The 18,350-nt window shown below is 43.1% G+C and overlaps 27 non-coding genes across 27 annotated transcripts; all 27 read left to right on the forward strand.

The window, feature by feature from the left end:
* The first annotated feature begins 107 nt into the window (after positions 1 to 107).
* On the forward strand, positions 108 to 179 carry trnad-guc. The gene has a single exon. It is a non-coding gene; the product is annotated as a tRNA-Asp (tRNA).
* Positions 180 to 300: 121 nt separating this feature from the next.
* trnad-guc lies at positions 301 to 372 on the forward strand. Its single transcript has one exon. It is a non-coding gene; the product is annotated as a tRNA-Asp (tRNA).
* A 121-nt stretch (positions 373 to 493) lies between these two features.
* Positions 494 to 565, forward strand: trnad-guc. Its single transcript has one exon. It is a non-coding gene; the product is annotated as a tRNA-Asp (tRNA).
* Positions 566 to 876: 311 nt separating this feature from the next.
* trnad-guc lies at positions 877 to 948 on the forward strand. Its single transcript has one exon. It is a non-coding gene; the product is annotated as a tRNA-Asp (tRNA).
* A 121-nt stretch (positions 949 to 1,069) lies between these two features.
* Positions 1,070 to 1,141, forward strand: trnad-guc. Its single transcript has one exon. It is a non-coding gene; the product is annotated as a tRNA-Asp (tRNA).
* A 1,640-nt stretch (positions 1,142 to 2,781) lies between these two features.
* On the forward strand, positions 2,782 to 2,853 carry trnad-guc. The gene has a single exon. It is a non-coding gene; the product is annotated as a tRNA-Asp (tRNA).
* Positions 2,854 to 4,124: 1,271 nt separating this feature from the next.
* Positions 4,125 to 4,196, forward strand: trnad-guc. Its single transcript has one exon. It is a non-coding gene; the product is annotated as a tRNA-Asp (tRNA).
* Positions 4,197 to 4,317: 121 nt separating this feature from the next.
* trnad-guc lies at positions 4,318 to 4,389 on the forward strand. Its single transcript has one exon. It is a non-coding gene; the product is annotated as a tRNA-Asp (tRNA).
* A 121-nt stretch (positions 4,390 to 4,510) lies between these two features.
* Positions 4,511 to 4,582, forward strand: trnad-guc. The gene has a single exon. It is a non-coding gene; the product is annotated as a tRNA-Asp (tRNA).
* Positions 4,583 to 4,894: 312 nt separating this feature from the next.
* On the forward strand, positions 4,895 to 4,966 carry trnad-guc. Its single transcript has one exon. It is a non-coding gene; the product is annotated as a tRNA-Asp (tRNA).
* Positions 4,967 to 5,087: 121 nt separating this feature from the next.
* On the forward strand, positions 5,088 to 5,159 carry trnad-guc. The gene has a single exon. It is a non-coding gene; the product is annotated as a tRNA-Asp (tRNA).
* A 1,811-nt stretch (positions 5,160 to 6,970) lies between these two features.
* Positions 6,971 to 7,042, forward strand: trnad-guc. Its single transcript has one exon. It is a non-coding gene; the product is annotated as a tRNA-Asp (tRNA).
* Positions 7,043 to 7,536: 494 nt separating this feature from the next.
* Positions 7,537 to 7,608, forward strand: trnad-guc. The gene has a single exon. It is a non-coding gene; the product is annotated as a tRNA-Asp (tRNA).
* An 868-nt stretch (positions 7,609 to 8,476) lies between these two features.
* Positions 8,477 to 8,548, forward strand: trnad-guc. Its single transcript has one exon. It is a non-coding gene; the product is annotated as a tRNA-Asp (tRNA).
* A 314-nt stretch (positions 8,549 to 8,862) lies between these two features.
* trnad-guc lies at positions 8,863 to 8,934 on the forward strand. The gene has a single exon. It is a non-coding gene; the product is annotated as a tRNA-Asp (tRNA).
* Positions 8,935 to 9,055: 121 nt separating this feature from the next.
* trnad-guc lies at positions 9,056 to 9,127 on the forward strand. Its single transcript has one exon. It is a non-coding gene; the product is annotated as a tRNA-Asp (tRNA).
* Positions 9,128 to 9,823: 696 nt separating this feature from the next.
* On the forward strand, positions 9,824 to 9,895 carry trnad-guc. The gene has a single exon. It is a non-coding gene; the product is annotated as a tRNA-Asp (tRNA).
* Positions 9,896 to 10,016: 121 nt separating this feature from the next.
* On the forward strand, positions 10,017 to 10,088 carry trnad-guc. Its single transcript has one exon. It is a non-coding gene; the product is annotated as a tRNA-Asp (tRNA).
* Positions 10,089 to 11,548: 1,460 nt separating this feature from the next.
* trnad-guc lies at positions 11,549 to 11,620 on the forward strand. The gene has a single exon. It is a non-coding gene; the product is annotated as a tRNA-Asp (tRNA).
* Positions 11,621 to 11,741: 121 nt separating this feature from the next.
* Positions 11,742 to 11,813, forward strand: trnad-guc. The gene has a single exon. It is a non-coding gene; the product is annotated as a tRNA-Asp (tRNA).
* Positions 11,814 to 11,934: 121 nt separating this feature from the next.
* Positions 11,935 to 12,006, forward strand: trnad-guc. Its single transcript has one exon. It is a non-coding gene; the product is annotated as a tRNA-Asp (tRNA).
* Positions 12,007 to 12,127: 121 nt separating this feature from the next.
* trnad-guc lies at positions 12,128 to 12,199 on the forward strand. Its single transcript has one exon. It is a non-coding gene; the product is annotated as a tRNA-Asp (tRNA).
* Positions 12,200 to 12,320: 121 nt separating this feature from the next.
* Positions 12,321 to 12,392, forward strand: trnad-guc. The gene has a single exon. It is a non-coding gene; the product is annotated as a tRNA-Asp (tRNA).
* A 121-nt stretch (positions 12,393 to 12,513) lies between these two features.
* Positions 12,514 to 12,585, forward strand: trnad-guc. Its single transcript has one exon. It is a non-coding gene; the product is annotated as a tRNA-Asp (tRNA).
* A 121-nt stretch (positions 12,586 to 12,706) lies between these two features.
* On the forward strand, positions 12,707 to 12,778 carry trnad-guc. Its single transcript has one exon. It is a non-coding gene; the product is annotated as a tRNA-Asp (tRNA).
* A 314-nt stretch (positions 12,779 to 13,092) lies between these two features.
* Positions 13,093 to 13,164, forward strand: trnad-guc. The gene has a single exon. It is a non-coding gene; the product is annotated as a tRNA-Asp (tRNA).
* A 314-nt stretch (positions 13,165 to 13,478) lies between these two features.
* On the forward strand, positions 13,479 to 13,550 carry trnad-guc. The gene has a single exon. It is a non-coding gene; the product is annotated as a tRNA-Asp (tRNA).
* Positions 13,551 to 18,350: the final 4,800 nt, after the last annotated feature.

The following is an 18,350-nucleotide window of genomic DNA, read 5'->3' on the forward strand; positions in this document are numbered from 1 at the left end:
GGCAATGTTTTCGAACACAGTTCAGAATTGGTTGCATGACAATTGGAACGTCACATCCGTGGAAATTGATGAAATGTCCAAAACAGGCTGTTCTACAAGTCATCAAGTCCTCGTTAGTATAGTGGTAAGTATCCCCGCTTGTCACGCGGGAGACCGGGGTTCGATTCCCCGACGGGGAGCTAGTACTCTTTTGGCCAATGTTTTCGAACACAGTTCAGAATTGGTTGCATGACAACTGGAACGTAACATCCGTGGAAATTGATGAAATGTCCAAAACAGGCTGTTCTACAAAATGTCAAGTCCTCGTTAGTATAGTGGTAAGTATCCCCGCTTGTCACGCGGGAGACCGGGGTTCGATTCCCCGACGGGGAGCTAGTACTCTTTTGGCCAATGTTTTCGAACACAGTTCAGAATTGGTTGCATGACAACTGGAACGTAACATCCGTGGAAATTGATGAAATGTCCAAAACAGGCTGTTCTACAAAATGTCAAGTCCTCGTTAGTATAGTGGTAAGTATCCCCGCTTGTCACGCGGGAGACCGGGGTTCGATTCCCCGACGGGGAGCTAGTACTGTTTTGGACAATGTTTTCGAACACAGTTCAGAATTGGTTGCATGACAATTGAAACGTAACATCCGTGGAAATTGATGAAATGTCTAAAACAGGCTATTGTAAAGGAAAACAAGTCCTCGTTAGTATAGTGGTAAGTATCCCCGCTTGTCACGTGGGAGACCGGTGTTCGATTCTCGACGGGAGCTAGTACTCTTTGGCCAATGTTTTCGAACACAGTTCAGAATTGGTTGCATGACAATTGAAACGTAACATCCGTGGAAATTGATGAAATGTCCAAAACAGGCTGTTCTACAAGTCATCAAGTCCTCGTTAGTATAGTGGTAAGTATCCCCGCTTGTCACGCGGGAGACCGGGGTTCGATTCCCCGACGGGGAGCTAGTACTCTTTTGGCCAATGTTTTCGAACACAGTTCAGAATTGGTTGCATGACAATTGGAACGTCACATCCGTGGAAATTGATGAAATGTCCAAAACAGGCTGTTCTACAAGTCATCAAGTCCTCGTTAGTATAGTGGTAAGTATCCCCGCTTGTCACGCGGGAGACCGGGGTTCGATTCCCCGACGGGGAGCTAGTACTCTTTTGGCCAATGTTTTCGAACACAGTTCAGAATTGGTTGCATGACAACTGGAACGTAACATCCGTGGAAATTGATGAAATGTCCAAAACAGGCTGTTCTACAAAATGTCAAGTCCTCGTTAGTATAGTGGTAAGTATCCCCGCTTGTCAAGTGGGAGACCGGGGTTCGATTCCCCGACTGGGAGCTAGTACTGTTTTGGACAATGTTTTCGAACACAGTTCAGAATTGGTTGCATGACAATTGAAACGTAACATCCGTGGAAATTGATGAAATGTCTAAAACAGGCTATTGTAAAGGAAAACAAGTCCTCGTTAGTATAGTGGTAAGTATCCCGCTTGTCACGGGAGACCGGGTTCGATTCCCGACTGGGGAGCTAGTACTCTTTTGGCCAATGTTTTCGAACACAGTTCAGAATTGGTTGCATGACAATTGGAACGTAACATCCGTGGAAATTGATGAAATGTCCAAAACAGGCTGTTCTACAAGTCATCAAGTCCTCGTTAGTATAGTGGTAAGTATCCCCGCTTGTCACGTGGGAGACCGGGGTCTGATTTCTCGACGGGAGCTAGAACTCTTTTGGCCAATGTTTTCGAACACAGTTCAGAATTGGTTGCATAACAATTGAAACGTAACATACGTGGAAATTGATGAAATGTCTAAAACAGGCAATTGTAAAGGAAAACAAGTCCTCGTTAGTATAGTGGTAAGTATCCCCGCTTGTCACGTGGGAGACCGGTGTTCGATTCCCCAAAGGGGAGCTGGTACTCTTTTGGCCAATGTTTTCGAACACAGTTCAGAATTGGTTGCATGACAATTGAACGTCACATCCGTGGAAATTGATGAAATGTCCAAAACAGGCTGTTCTACAAGTGTCAAGTCCTCGTTAGTATAGTGGTAAGTATCCCGCTTGTCACGCGGGAGACCGGGTTCGATTCTGACGGGAGCTAGTACTCTTTTGGCCAATGTTTTCGAACACAGTTCAGAATTGGTTGCATGACAACTGGAACGTAACATCCGTGGAAATTGATGAAATGTCCAAAACAGGCTGTTCTACAAAATGTCAAGTCCTCGTTAGTATAGTGGTAAGTATCCCCGCTTGTCAAGTGGGAGACCGGGGTTCGATTCTCGACGGGAGCTAGTACTGTTTTGGCCAATGTTTTCGAACACAGTTCAGAATTGGTTGCATGACAATTGAACGTAACATCCGTGGAAATTGATGAAATGTCCAAAACAGGCTATTGTAAAGTCATCAAGTCCTCGTTAGTATAGTGGTAAGTATCCCGCTTGTCACGGAGACCGGGTTCTGATTCTCGACGGGGAGCTAGTACTCTTTTGGCCAATGTTTTCGAACACAGTTCAGAATTGGTTGCATGACAATTGGAACGTCACATCCGTGGAAATTGATGAAATGTCCAAAACAGGCTGTTCTACAAGTCATCAAGTCCTCGTTAGTATAGTGGTAAGTATCCCCGCTTGTCACGCGGGAGACCGGGTTCGATTCTGACGGGAGCTAGTACTGTTTTGGCCAATGTTTTCGAACACAGTTCAGAATTGGTTGCATGACAATTGGAACGTAACATCCGTGGAAATTGATGAAATGTCCAAAACAGGCTGTTCTACAAAATGTCAAGTCCTCGTTAGTATAGTGGTAAGTATCCCCGCTTGTCACGCGGGAGACCGGGGTTCGATTCCCCGACGGGGAGCTAGTACTCTTTTGGCCAATGTTTTCGAACACAGTTCAGAATTGGTTGCATAACAATTGAAACGTAACATACGTGGAAATTGATGAAATGTCTAAAACAGGCAATTGTAAAGGAAAACATCAAGTCCTCGTTAGTATAGTGGTAAGTATCCTTGTCACGCGGGAGACCGGGGTTTGATTCCCCGACGGGGAGCTAGTACTGTTTTGGCCAATGTTTTCGAACACAGTTCAGAATTGGTTGCATGACAATTGAACGTAACATCCGTGGAAATTGATGAAATGTCCAAAACAGGCTATTCTACAAGGAAAACAAGTCCTCGTTAGTATAGTGGTAAGTATCCCCGCTTGTCACGCGGGAGACAGGGGTTCGATTCCCCGACTGGGAGCTAGTACTGTTTTGGACAATGTTTTCGAACACAGTTCAGAATTGGTTGCATGACAATTGGAACGTCACATCCGTGGAAATTGATGAAATGTCCAAAACAGGCTGTTCTACAAGTCATCAAGTCCTCGTTAGTATAGTGGTAAGTATCCCCGCTTGTCACGTGGGAGACCGGTGTTCGATTCCCCAAAGGGGAGCTGGTACTCTTTTGGCCAATGTTTTCGAACACAGTTCAGAATTGGTTGCATGACAATTGAAACGTAACATCCGTGGAAATTGATGAAATGTCTAAAACAGGCTGTTCTACAAGTCATCAAGTCCTCGTTAGTATAGTGGTAAGTATCCCCGCTTGTCACGCGGGAGACCGGGGTTCGATTCTGACGGGAGCTAGTACTCCTTTGGCCAATGTTTTCGAACACAGTTCAGAATTGGTTGCATGACAACTGGAACGTAACATCCGTGGAAATTGATGAAATGTCCAAAACAGGCTGTTCTACAAAATGTCAAGTCCTCGTTAGTATAGTGGTAAGTATCCCCGCTTGTCAAGTGGGAGACCGGGGTTCGATTCCCCGACTGGGAGCTAGTACTGTTTTGGACAATGTTTTCGAACACAGTTCAGAATTGGTTGCATGACAATTGAAACGTAACATCCGTGGAAATTGATGAAATGTCTAAAACAGGCTATTGTAAAGGAAAACAAGTCCTCGTTAGTATAGTGGTAAGTATCCCCGCTTGTCACGCGGGAGACCGGGTTCGATTCTGACGGGAGCTGGTACTCTTTTGGCCAATGTTTTCGAACACAGTTCAGAATTGGTTGCATGACAATTGAAACGTAACATCCGTGGAAATTGATGAAATGTCCAAAACAGGCTGTTCTACAAGTCATCAAGTCCTCGTTAGTATAGTGGTAAGTATCCCCGCTTGTCACGCGGGAGACCGGGGTTCGATTCCCCGACGGGGAGCTAGTACTCTTTTGGCCAATGTTTTCGAACACAGTTCAGAATTGGTTGCATGACAACTGGAACGTAACATCCGTGGAAATTGATGAAATGTCCAAAACAGGCTGTTCTACAAAATGTCAAGTCCTCGTTAGTATAGTGGTAAGTATCCCCGCTTGTCACGCGGGAGACCGGGGTTCGATTCCCCGACGGGGAGCTAGTACTGTTTTGGACAATGTTTTCGAACACAGTTCAGAATTGGTTGCATGACAATTGGAACGTAACATCCGTGGAAATTGATGAAATGGCCAAAACAGGCCATTCTACAAGTCATCAAGTCCTCGTTAGTATAGTGGTAAGTATCCCCGCTTGTCACGCGGGAGACCGGGGTTCGATTCCCCGACGGGGAGCTAGTACTCTTTTGGCCAATGTTTTCGAACACAGTTCAGAATTGGTTGCATGACAACTGGAACGTAACATCCGTGGAAATTGATGAAATGTCCAAAACAGGCTGTTCTACAAAATGTCAAGTCCTCGTTAGTATAGTGGTAAGTATCCCCGCTTGTCACGCTGGAGACCGGGTTCGATTCTCGACGGGGAGCTAGTACTCTTTTGGCCAATGTTTTCGAACACAGTTCAGAATTGGTTGCATGACAATTGGAACGTCACATCCGTGGAAATTGATGAAATGTCCAAAACAGGCTGTTCTACAAGTCATCAAGTCCTCGTTAGTATAGTGGTAAGTATCCCCGCTTGTCACGCGGGAGACCGGGGTTCGATTCCCCGACGGGGAGCTAGTACTCTTTTGGCCAATGTTTTCGAACACAGTTCAGAATTGGTTGCATGACAATTGAAACGTAACATCCGTGGAAATTGATGAAATGTCTAAAACAGGCTATTGTAAAGGAAAACAAGTCCTCGTTAGTATAGTGGTAAGTATCCCCGCTTGTCACGCGGGAGACCGGGGTTCGATTCCCCGACGGGGAGCTAGTACTCTTTTGGCCAATGTTTTCGAACACAGTTCAGAATTGGTTGCATGACAACTGGAACGTAACATCCGTGGAAATTGATGAAATGTCCAAAACAGGCTGTTCTACAAAATGTCAAGTCCTCGTTAGTATAGTGGTAAGTATCCCCGCTTGTCACGCTGAGAGACCGGGGTTCGAATCCGCGACGGGGAGCTAGTACTGTTTTGGCCAATGTTTTCGAACACAGTTCAGAATTGGTTGCATGACAATTAGAACGCAACATCCGTGGAAATTGATGAAATGGCCAAAACAGGCCATTCTACAATATATCAAGTCCTCGTTAGTATAGTGGTAAGTATCCCCGCTTGTCACGCGGGAGACCAGGGTTCGATTCCCCGACGGGGAGCTAGTACTCTTTTGGCCAATGTTTTCGAACACAGTTCAGAATTGGTTGCATGACAATTAGAACGCAACATCCGTGGAAATTGATGAAATGGCCAAAACAGGCTATTGTACAAGGAAAACAAGTCCTCGTTAGTATAGTGGTAAGTATCCCGCTTGTCACGCTGGAGACCGGGGTTCCATTCTGACGGGGAGCTAGTACTCTTTTGGCCAATGTTTTCGAACACAGTTCAGAATTGGTTGCATGACAATTGAAACGTAACATCCGTGGAAATTGATGAAATGTCTAAAACAGGCTATTGTAAAGGAAAACAAGTCCTCGTTAGTATAGTGGTAAGTATCCTCGCTTGTCACGCGGGAGACAGGGGTTTGATTCCCCGACGGGGAGCTAGTACTCTTTTGGCCAATGTTTTCGAACACAGTTCAGAATTGGTTGCATGACAATTGGAACGTAACATCCGTGGAAATTGATGAAATGTCCAAAACAGGCTGTTCTACAAAATGTCAAGTCCTCGTTAGTATAGTGGTAAGTATCCCGCTTGTCACGCTGGAGATCGGGTTCTGATTCGACGGGGAGCTAGTACTCTTTTGGCCAATGTTTTCGAACACAGTTCAGAATTGGTTGCATGACTAATTGGAACGTCCACATCCGTGGAAATTGATGAAATGGACAAAACAGGCTGTTCTACAAAATGTCAAGTCCTCGTTAGTATAGTGGTAAGTATCCCGCTTGTCACGCTGGAGACCGGGTTCGATTCTGACGGGAGCTAGTACTCTTTTGGCCAATGTTTTCGAACACAGTTCAGAATTGGTTGCATGACAATTGGAACGTAACATCCGTGGAAATTGATGAAATGGCCAAAACAGGCCATTCTACAAGTCAAAACAAGTCCTCGTTAGTATAGTGGTAAGTATCCCCGGACCAGTTCGATTCTGACGGGGAGCTAGTACTCTTTTGGCCAATGTTTTCGAACACAGTTCAGAATTGGTTGCATGACAATTGAAACGTAACATCCGTGGAAATTGATGAAATGTCTAAAACAGGCTATTGTAAAGGAAAACAAGTCCTCGTTAGTATAGTGGTAAGTATCCAAGATTGTCACGCGGGAGACCGGGTTCTGATTCGACGGGAGCTAGTACTCTTTTGGCCAATGTTTTGAACACAGTTCAGAATTGGTTGCATGACAATTGAACGTAACATCCGTGGAAATTGATGAAATGTCTAAAAGTCATCAAGTCCTCGTTAGTATAGTGGTAGTATCCCCGCTTGTCACGCTGGAGACCGGGTTCGATTCCCCGACGGGGAGCTAGTACTCTTTTGGCCAATGTTTTCGAACACAGTTCAGAATTGGTTGCATGACAATTGAAACGTAACATCCGTGGAAATTGATGAAATGTCTAAAACAGGCTATTGTAAAGGAAAACAAGTCCTCGTTAGTATAGTGGTAAGTATCCCCGCTTGTCACGCGGGAGACCGGGGTTCGATTCCCCGACGGGGAGCTAGTACTCTTTTGGCCAATGTTTTCGAACACAGTTCAGAATTGGTTGCATGACAATTGAAACGTAACATCCGTGGAAATTGATGAAATGTCTAAAACAGGCTATTGTAAAGGAAAACAAGTCCTCGTTAGTATAGTGGTAAGTATCCCCGCTTGTCACGGAGACCGGGTTCGATTCTGACGGGAGCTAGTACTGTTTTGGCCAATGTTTTCGAACACAGTTCAGAATTGGTTGCATGACAATTGAACGTAACATCCGTGGAAATTGATGAAATGTCAAAACAGGCCATTGTACAAGTCATCAAGTCCTCGTTAGTATAGTGGTAAGTATCCCGCTTGTCACGCTGGAGACCGGGTTCGATTCTCGACGGGAGCTAGTACTCTTTTGGCTAATGTTTTCGAACACAGTTCAGAATTGGTTGCATGACAATTGAAACGTAACATCCGTGGAAATTGATGAAATGTCTAAAACAGGCTATTGTAAAGGAAAACAAGTCCTCGTTAGTATAGTGGTAAGTATCCCCGCTTGTCACGCGGGAGACCGGGGTTCGATTCCCCGACGGGGAGCTAGTACTCTTTTGGCCAATGTTTTCGAACACAGTTCAGAATTGGTTGCATGACAATTGAACGACATCCGTGGAAATTGATGAAATGTCAAAACAGGCTATTCTACAAGGATCAAGTCCTCGTTAGTATAGTGGTATCCCGCTTGTCACGCTGGAGACCGGGGTTCGATTCTGACGGGAGCTAGTACTCTTTGGCCAATGTTTTTGAACACAGTTCAGAATTGGTTGCATGACAAATGGAACGTAACATCCGTGGAAATTGATGAAATGTCTAAATCAGGCTAGTGTAAAGGAAATCAAGTCCTCGTTAGTGTAGTGGTAAGTATCCCCGCTAGTCACGCGGGAGACCGGGGTTCGATTCCCCGACGGGGAGCTAGTACTCTTTCGGCCAATGTTTTCGAACACAGTTCAGAATTGGTTGCATGACAATTGAAACGTAACATCCGTGGAAATTGATGAAATGTCTAAAACAGGCTATTGTAAAGGAAAACAAGTCCTCGTTAGTATAGTGGTAAGTATCCCCGCTTGTCACGCTGGAGACCGGGTTCGATTCTGACGGGAGAGCTAGTACTCTTTGGCCAATGTTTTCGAACACAGTTCAGAATTGGTTGCATGACAATTGAACGTAACATCCGTGGAAATTGATGAAATGTCTAAAACAGGCTATTGTAAAGGAAAACAAGTCCTCGTTAGTATAGTGGTAAGTATCCCGCTTGTCACGCGGAGACCGGGTTCGATTCTGACGGGAGCTAGTACTGTTTTCGCCAATGTTTTCAACACAGTTCAGAATTGGTTGCATGACAATTGGAACGTAACATCCGTGGAAATTGATGAAATGGACAAAACAGGCTATTGTAAAGGAAAACAAGTCCTCGTTAGTATAGTGGTAAGTATCCCCGCTTGTCACGCGGGAGACCGGGGTTCGATTCCCCGACGGGGAGCTAGTACTCTTTTGGCCAATGTTTTCGAACACAGTTCAGAATTGGTTGCATGACAATTGGAACGTCACATCCGTGGAAATTGATGAAATGGACAAAACAGGCCATTGTAAAGGAAAACAAGTCCTCGTTAGTATAGTGGTAAGTATCCTCGCTTGTCACGCGGGAGACAGGGGTTTGATTCCCCGACGGGGAGCTAGTACTCTTTTGGCCAATGTTTTCGAACACAGTTCAGAATTGGTTGCATGACAATTGGAACGTAACATCCGTGGAAATTGATGAAATGGACAAAACAGGCCATTCTACAAGTCATCAAGTCCTCGTTAGTATAGTGGTAAGTATCCCCGCTTGTCACGCGGGAGACCGGGGTTCGATTCCCCGACGGGGAGCTAGTACTCTTTTGGCCAATGTTTTCGAACACAGTTCAGAATTGGTTGCATGACAATTGAAACGTAACATCCGTGGAAATTGATGAAATGTCTAAAACAGGCTATTGTAAAGGAAAACAAGTCCTCGTTAGTATAGTGGTAAGTATCCCCGCTTGTCACGCGGGAGACCGGGGTTCGATTCCCCGACGGGGAGCTAGTACTCTTTTGGCCAATGTTTTCGAACACAGTTCAGAATTGGTTGCATGACAATTGGAACGTCACATCCGTGGAAATTGATGAAATGTCCAAAACAGGCTGTTCTACAAGTCATCAAGTCCTCGTTAGTATAGTGGTAAGTATCCCCGCTTGTCACGCGGGAGACCGGGGTTCGATTCCCCGACTGGGAGCTAGTACTGTTTTGGACAATGTTTTCGAACACAGTTCAGAATTGGTTGCATGACAATTGGAACGTAACATCCGTGGAAATTGATGAAATGGCCAAAACAGGCCATTCTATAAGGAAAACAAGTCCTCGTTAGTATAGTGGTAAGTATCCCGCTTGTCACGCGGGAGACCGGGTTCTGATTCTCGACGGGAGCTAGTACTCTTTGGCCAATGTTTTCAACACAGTTCAGAATTGGTTGCATGACAATTGTAACGTAACATCCGTGGAAATTGATGAAATGTCTAAAACAGGCTATTGTAAAGGAAAACAAGTCCTCGTTAGTATAGTGGTAAGTATCCCCGCTTGTCACGCGGGAGACCGGGGTTCGATTCCCCGACTGGGAGCTAGTACTGTTTTGGACAATGTTTTCGAACACAGTTCAGAATTGGTTGCATGACAATTGGAACGTAACATCCGTGGAAATTGATGAAATGGCCAAAACAGGCCATTCTACAAGTCATCAAGTCCTCGTTAGTATAGTGGTAAGTATCCCCGCTTGTCACGCGGGAGACCGGGGTTCGATTCCCCGACGGGGAGCTAGTACTGTTTTGGCCAATGTTTTCGAACACAGTTCAGAATTGGTTGCATGACAATTGAAACGTAACATCCGTGGAAATTGATGAAATGTCTAAAACAGGCTATTGTAAAGGAAAACAAGTCCTCGTTAGTATAGTGGTAAGTATCCCCGCTTGTCACGCGGGAGACCGGGGTTCGATTCCCCGACGGGGAGCTAGTACTCTTTTGGCCAATGTTTTCGAACACAGTTCAGAATTGGTTGCATGACAATTGAAACGTAACATCCGTGGAAATTGATGAAATGTCTAAAACAGGCTATTGTAAAGGAAAATGTCAAGTCCTCGTTAGTATAGTGGTAAGTATCCCGCTTGTCACGCGGGAGACCGGGTTCGATTCTCGACGGGAGCTAGTACTCTTTTTGGACAATGTTTTCGAACACAGTTCAGAATTGGTTGCATGACAATTGAACACATCCGTGGAAATTGATGAAATGTCCAAAACAGGCTGTTCTACAAGTCATCAAGTCCTCGTTAGTATAGTGGTATCCCCGCTTGTCACGCTGGAGACCGGGGTCATGATTCTCGACGGGAGCTAGTACTGTTTTGGCCAATGTTTTCAACACAGTTCAGAATTGGTTGCATGACAACTGAACGTAACATCCGTGGAAATTGATGAAATGTCCAAAACAGGCTTTTGTAAATTATTTCAAGTCCTCGTTAGTATAGTGGTAAGTATCCACGCTTGTCACGCGGGAGACCGGGGTTTGATTCCCCGACGGGGAGCTAGTACTGTTTTGGCCAATGTTTTCGAACACAGTTCAGAATTGGTTGGCATGACAATGAAACGTAACATCCGTGGAAATTGATGAAATGTCTAAAACAGGCTGTTGTAAAGGGAAATCAAGTCCTCGTTAGTATAGTGGTAAGTATCCCGCTTGTCACGCGGGAGACCGGGGTTCGATTCCCCGACGGGGAGCTAGTACTCTTTTGGCCAATGTTTTCGAACACAGTTCAGAATTGGTTGCATGACAATTGGAACGTAACATCCGTGGAAATTGATGAAATGTCCAAAACAGGCTGTTCTACAAAATGTCAAGTCCTCGTTAGTATAGTGGTAAGTATCCCCGCTTGTCACGCGGGAGACCGGGGTTCGATTCCCCGACTGGGAGCTAGTACTGTTTTGGACAATGTTTTCGAACACAGTTCAGAATTGGTTGCATGACAATTGAACGAAGCATCGGTGGAAATTCATAAAATGGCCAAAACAGGCTATTGTAAAGGAAAACAAGTCCTCGTTAGTATAGTGGTAAGTATCCCCGCTTGTCACGCGGGAGACCGGGTTTTGATTCCCCGACGGGGAGCTAGTACTGTTTTGGCCAATGTTTTCGCACACAGTTCAGAATTGGTCGCTTGACAGTTGCAACGTAGCATCGGTGGAAATTCATAAAATGGCCAAAACAGGCTATTGTAAAAGAAAACAAGTTCTCGTTAGTATAGTGGTAAGTATCCCCGCTTGTCACGCGGGAGACCGGGGTTCGATTCCCCGACGGGGAGCTAGTACTCTTTTGGCCAATGTTTTCGAACACAGTTCAGAATTGGTTGCATGACAATTGAAACGTAACATCCGTGGAAATTGATGAAATGTCTAAAACAGGCTATTGTAAAGGAAAACAAGTCCTCGTTAGTATAGTGGTAAGTATCCCCGCTTGTCACGCGGGAGACCGGGGTTCGATTCCCCGACGGGGAGCTAGTACTCTTTTGGCCAATGTTTTCGAACACAGTTCAGAATTGGTTGCATGACAACTGGAACGTAACATCCGTGGAAATTGATGAAATGTCCAAAACAGGCTGTTCTACAAAATGTCAAGTCCTCGTTAGTATAGTGGTAAGTATCCCCGCTTGTCACGCGGGAGACCGGGGTTCGATTCCCCGACGGGGAGCTAGTACTGTTTTGGACAATGTTTTCGAACACAGTTCAGAATTGGTTGCATGACAATTGGAACGTAACATCCGTGGAAATTGATGAAATGTCTAAAACAGGCTGTTCTACAAAACGTCAAGTCCTCGTTAGTATAGTGGTAAGTATCCCCGCTTGTCACGTGGGAGACCGGGGTTCGATTCCCCGACGGGGAGCTAGTACTCTTTTGGCCAATGTTTTCGCACACAGTTCAGAATTGGTCGCTTGACAGTTAAAACGTAGCATCGGTGCAAATTCATAAAATGGCCAAAACAGGCTATTGTAAAAGAAAACAAGTCCTCGTTAGTATAGTGGTAAGTATCCCCGCTTGTCACGCGGGAGACCGGGGTTCGATTCCCCGACGGGGAGCTAGTACTCTTTTGGCCAATGTTTTCGAACACAGTTCAGAATTGGTTGCATGACAATTGAAACGTAACATCCGTGGAAATTGATGAAATGTCTAAAACAGGCTATTGTAAAGGAAAACAAGTCCTCGTTAGTATAGTGGTAAGTATCCCCGCTTGTCACGCGGGAGACCGGGGTTCGATTCCCCGACGGGGAGCAAGTACTCTTTTGGCCAATGTTTTCGAACACAGTTCAGAATTGGTTGCATGACAATTGAAACGTAACATCCGTGGAAATTGATGAAATGTCTAAAACAGGCTGTTCTACAAAACGTCAAGTCCTCGTTAGTATAGTGGTAAGTATCCCCGCTTGTCACGCGGGAGACCGGGGTTCGATTCCCCGACGGGGAGCTAGTGCTGTTTTGGCCAATGTTTTCGAACACAGTTCAGAATTGGTCGCTGGACAGTTACAACGTAGCATTGGTGGAAATTCATAAAATGGCCAAAACAGGCTATTGTAAAGGAAAACAAGTCCTCGTTAGTATAGTGGTAAGTATCCCCGCTTGTCACGCGGGAGACCGGGGTTCGATTCCCCGACGGGGAGCTAGTACTGTTTTGGCCAATGTTTTCGCACACAGTTCAGAATTGGTCGCTTGACAGTTACAACGTAGCATCGGTGGAAATTCATAAAATGGCCAAAACAGGCTATTGTAAAAGAAAACAAGTTCTCGTTAGTATAGTGGTAAGTATCCCCGCTTGTCACGCGGGAGACCGGGGTTCGATTCCCCGACGGGGAGCTAGTACTATTTTGGCCAATGTTTTCGAACACAGTTCAGAATTGGTTGCATGACAATTGGAACGTCACATCCGTGGAAATTGACGAAATGTCCAAAACAGGCTGTTCTACAAAATGTCAAGTCCTTGTTAGTATAGTGGTAAGTATCCCCGCTTGTCACGCGGGAGACCGGGGTTCGATTCCCCGACGGGGAGCTAGTACTGTTTTGGCCAATGTTTTCGAACACAGTTCAGAATTGGTTGCATGACAACTGGAACGTAACATCAGTGGAAATTGATGAAATGGCCAAAACAGGCCATTCTACAAGTCATCAAGTCCTCGTTAGTATAGTGGTAAGTATCCCCGCTTGTCACGTGGGAGACCGGGGATCGATTCCCCGACGGGGAGCTAATACTGTTTTGGCCAATGTTTTCGCACACAGTTCAGAATTGGTCGCTTGACAGTTAAAACGTAGCATCGGTGCAAATTTATAAAATGGCCAAAACAGGCCATTCTACAATATATCAAGTCCTCGTTAGTATAGTGGTAAGTATCCCCGCTTGTCACGTGGGAGACCGGGGTTCGATTCCCCGACGGGGAGCTAGTACTGTTTTGGCCAATGTTTTCGCACACAGTTCAGAATTGGTCGCTTGACAGTTAAAACGTAGCATCGGTGCAAATTCATAAAATGGCCAAAACAGGCTATTGTAAAAGAAAACAAGTCCTCGTTAGTATAGTGGTAAGTATCCCCGCTTGTCACGCGGGAGACCAGGGTTCGATTCCCCGACGGGGAGCTAGTACTCTTTTGGCCAATGTTTTCGAACACAGTTCAGAATTGGTTGCATGACAATTGAAACGTAACATCCGTGGAAATTGATGAAATGTCTAAAACAGGCTATTGTAAAGGAAAACAAGTCCTCGTTAGTATAGTGGTAAGTATCCCCGCTTGTCACGCGGGATACCGGGGTTCGATTCCCCAACGGGGAGCTAGTACTGTTTTGGACAATGTTTTCGAACACAGTTCAGAATTGGTTGCATGACAATTGGAACGTAACATCCGTGGAAATTGATGAAATGTCTAAAACTGGCTGTTCTACAAAACGTCAAGTCCTCGTTAGTATAGTGGTAAGTATCCCCGCTTGTCACGCGGGAGACCGGGGTTTGATTCCCCCTACCGGGAGCTAGTACTGTTTTCGCCAATGTTTTCGAACACAGTTCAGAATTGGTCGCTTGACAGTTAAAACGTAGCATCGGTGGAAATTCATAAAATGGCCAAAACAGGCTATTGTAAAAGAAAAAAGTCCTCGTTAGTATATCGGTAAGTATCTCTGCTTGTCACGCGGGAGACGGGGGTTCGATTCCAAGATGGGGAACTGGTAGTATTTTGGCCAATGTTTTCAAACACTGTTCAGAATTGGTCTTATGACAGTTGAAACTTAGCATCCGTGGAAATTGATCAAACGGCCAAAACAGGCTATTCTAAAAGACAATAAATCCTCGTTAGTATAGTGGTAAGTTTCCCTGCTTGTCACGTGGGAGACTGGGGTTTGATTTCCTGACTTGGAACTTCTTTCATTACTTCATTTCATCTTGGCCAATGTTTTCTACCGCAGTCCAGTAATAATCGTATGATAGTTTAAATGTAACTTCTTTGGAAATTGATGATATGCCATAAACAGGTAAGGTCATCAGATAACAAGTCTTCGTTAGTATAGTAGGAAGAATCCCAGCTTTTCACGTTGGACATAGGGGCTTGATTACCCGGCGGGGAGCTTGTTCAGTCAGTCTTTTTTCCTTTGGGGAAAAGTTTTCCACTGCAGTCATGTAATAATCATATGATATTGTAAACGCAGCTTCCGTGGAAATTGCTGAAATTCCAAAAATCGGTGAGGCCTATAGATAAGTCCTCGTTTTTATTGTGGTATGTTTCCACGCTTGTCAGTAAAAGATCAGTCTAATATAGGTGTAGTTCACCAAAAGCCTAAAATCTAAAGGAACCTGTTTCAATTTTTGGTTGTAGCAAACTTGCATTGTCATTTCACAAAGACATTATTCCTTGATTAAGTTTTTTATGTCAAGTAATATATCTTAAGACATTGAAAGCAAGTCAATAATGCAAAAACTGCACAATAATATGTTTCCATCCGTATATATATACATATATATATTATTTATGAATGACCACCTGGGTGTAATTCCATTATGGCATTGCTCAGGTTTCCAGATTAAAGATGGATGAAAAAGAAAACATTAAGGTGATGGGAGGTTTTGGATAGGATCAATAAGCTCAGGCTCAGGAGGGTAATGCCACAAAGAAATCATGTTCATCAGATGTTTCATTGGTCTAGAGCCAAGCCACATATCCAGGAATTCCATCTTTGTTTTTATATAAATCCTTTGCTGGTGAGGGCGGTTCCATCGCTTTAGTTATCGGTTGTAGCTGGGGAGCAGTGGAGCAGATAGCTGGTCACCAAAACTCAGCTGGAGGATCTCCTGCTGAGGCTGCAGAGAATGATGAAGGTGCAGCAGGTGCAGTGGAGTGTGCCACCTCTGGCTGACCAGAAACTGCAGGTGATGCACAGTAACTTGAGTATGCTGCAGGGGTTCCTGGGAGGTAAATTGTACAATGTAGGTAAGCATAATTAAACAAAAAAATGTATCAATGATGATAATCTTTTTTATGTGCCCTGTAAACCCTGTGATGCCTGTGCCAGTGAATGAACTTTATGCCTTATTTTTATAAAACAATAAACACTTGCTAGGGATATTGTGATGGACCGTCAGTAAACAGCTTCTGATGTAGAAGTGTACTTTGAAAGCAAGCCTTTTCAAACAAAATCGCTTATGATTTTAAATAAATTAACTAATAAACTAAATAGTAATCAAATACACAGGTTTCTTTGGCTATAGCTTGATAGATTTTTAAAAACCTTCAACATCTTACCTCGTTTACGATGGAATTTTAATATAAACTAAAGTATCTAACTCGTTCCAAAACTTTGTCAGTTTAAAATAATAATAATAATAATAATAATAATAATAATAATAATAATAATAATAATAATAATAATAATAATAATAATAATAATAAAACATATATATAACTTTTACATTCTGCTGAAAACGATTACTTGCGTTATTTGGAGAAGGATGGAAACCTCAGATGCGGTTGTGAAGGAAAGTCGATGGGCGATTAAAGTGTTTTTGTCAGTGTTTTGGTGTCTAAGCGACTACAGCCGGTCAATCAAAACAGCCTTAAAGTTCTTCCTCATTGTAATCAGAGAGAAGACGTGGAAACAGCGCCCCTAAAATCCCGCTGGTGGTCACACAGTGCATTACATCTGTAGTGTTAAAAACTACCATAGGGAATGAATAGGAAAAGTTAAGAGAGTTAAGCTTAACTAGGTTTATCTTCTGAGACATTCCTTGGAAATATCTTCTGCTAATCCTTTAAATGTGGAAACCAAGAATATTACAGAAACTATATATTGGTGAGCAGTAGCCAATATATGTTTAGTGCTATATCATAGGTATATATATAAATATATATATATATATATATATATATATATATATATATATATATAAATATATATATATATATATATATATATATATATATATAATAAATATATATGGTCTCATAAGGTTTTCCTCATTCATCGCTCTCTAGTGACATCTAGTGACATTCGGTGCCTCACTGAAACTGACAGCCTTGTTATTTGAGGTTGTGCATGAGGGTTGTCATTCTGAGGACGAAGGGAGCCCCGAAAAGAGATGGATGCCATGGCTCAGTGCCAAGTTGTGCAGTACACCACATGCCTTGATGATTTTGCACACCTTCCTCAGATGATATGATAATACTCTGCTAAACATGCATGGAAGTGAGCAGTATTAAAGTGTGCCTCTTCTATTCTCTGATGGTTTGGAAAGGGGGTTAGAAGTGAACACTTGGGGGGAGGGGATAACCCACTTTCCCCTGCAGGTTATAGCGGAAGAGTACATTAGTACTTTGAATTTCCAAACATAAGTTAGTCACTCACTCATAAAGAAGCCAGCCATCATATATAGTGTCTGCCTGCAGTCTGTTCCCTATACTGCTTTTCACTAGGATGAAGAAGTCTTGTGTTGCCTAGCTTGCCACTACATTAGTCAACATATGTTGTTATCAAATGGGGTGTCAGAAGTATTTCTGTTGTGGGAGGGATACATCAGCTGTGGCAAGAATGACAAATGTACAACTCACAACACACATACAGCTTTCTACAGTAAAGACTTTTTACACAAGACAAAAGTTTAATCATCTCTATTGCAATTACTTCAATTCAAGGTCTTACACTAGAACTGGTAAACCAGACAGTTAGGCTTTTTTTCTACAATTGCTCAAATTACCCACCTCACCATCTTCATCACCAATTTCCGTTGTCTCTAAAGCGAAACTTTGGAGACAGCAGATCCGTAGTTTGTGTGAGGATCTGCACATTCTCCCCTTAAGTTTTTTTTTTTTTTAAAGAGCACAACATTTGTACAGAAAATAACATATGGCATTTTCAGTTCCTGTTTTGTCCTGCCACATTTTAAAATGAGACCCCTGATCTTTGAACCTACATTTTTAATCAGACACAGTGTCCAAAGCATCAGTACTATTCATCATCGTGTGTACGCCAAGTTTTCAGCTAATAGCTCTTTGGAGCTAATATATTATACTCTGACAAACATTTATCCTTGGAATTTTTTAAAGAAATAGGTTATGGATTACCATTCTTTATTGTTTACGTTTTGGGTGTTTTCCTCTTCCTCATTAACTTATAGGGCAGATTTTATGTGTCAAGAGACACATAAAAATGATTTATCTGGAATAGCCAAGCAATGGACTGATGAAGAGTAGGGAAAAGAACAATTCAAAGAGAAAACTTAGCCAAACTGTACATTAAAAATAGTGTTATAGTTTGACATGTCTATATTACAGTTAAAAGAACAACAAAATAATCTAAAACACACACACACACACACACACACACACACACACACACATATATATATATATATATATATATATATATATATATATATATATATATATATATATATATATATATATATATATATATAACACTAAAGAATATTACAAGTCAAACCTGCTTATCAGATTTTGTGATTCACAGGTACTACGAATTTTTTGTTAAACATTGTAGTAGCAAGCTGACATTTCTAATTTATTATTATTATTATTGTGTTCAAGTTGTATGCCATCAGCAATTATATACGTGTATTATATAAATCATCTGCCTAATTCATCATTGCTGTTTATAGTAGCATTTCTAAACAGTGGCTTCCCAGGAAGAAAAAAAATAAACACAACCCAGAGCTTCACGCCCCCTTTGAGTGTTAGGTAATTTTC

The sequence above is a fragment of the Gambusia affinis genome, linkage group LG24 (assembly GCF_019740435.1).
Source record: "Gambusia affinis linkage group LG24, SWU_Gaff_1.0, whole genome shotgun sequence".
NCBI lineage: Eukaryota > Metazoa > Chordata > Actinopteri > Cyprinodontiformes > Poeciliidae > Gambusia > Gambusia affinis.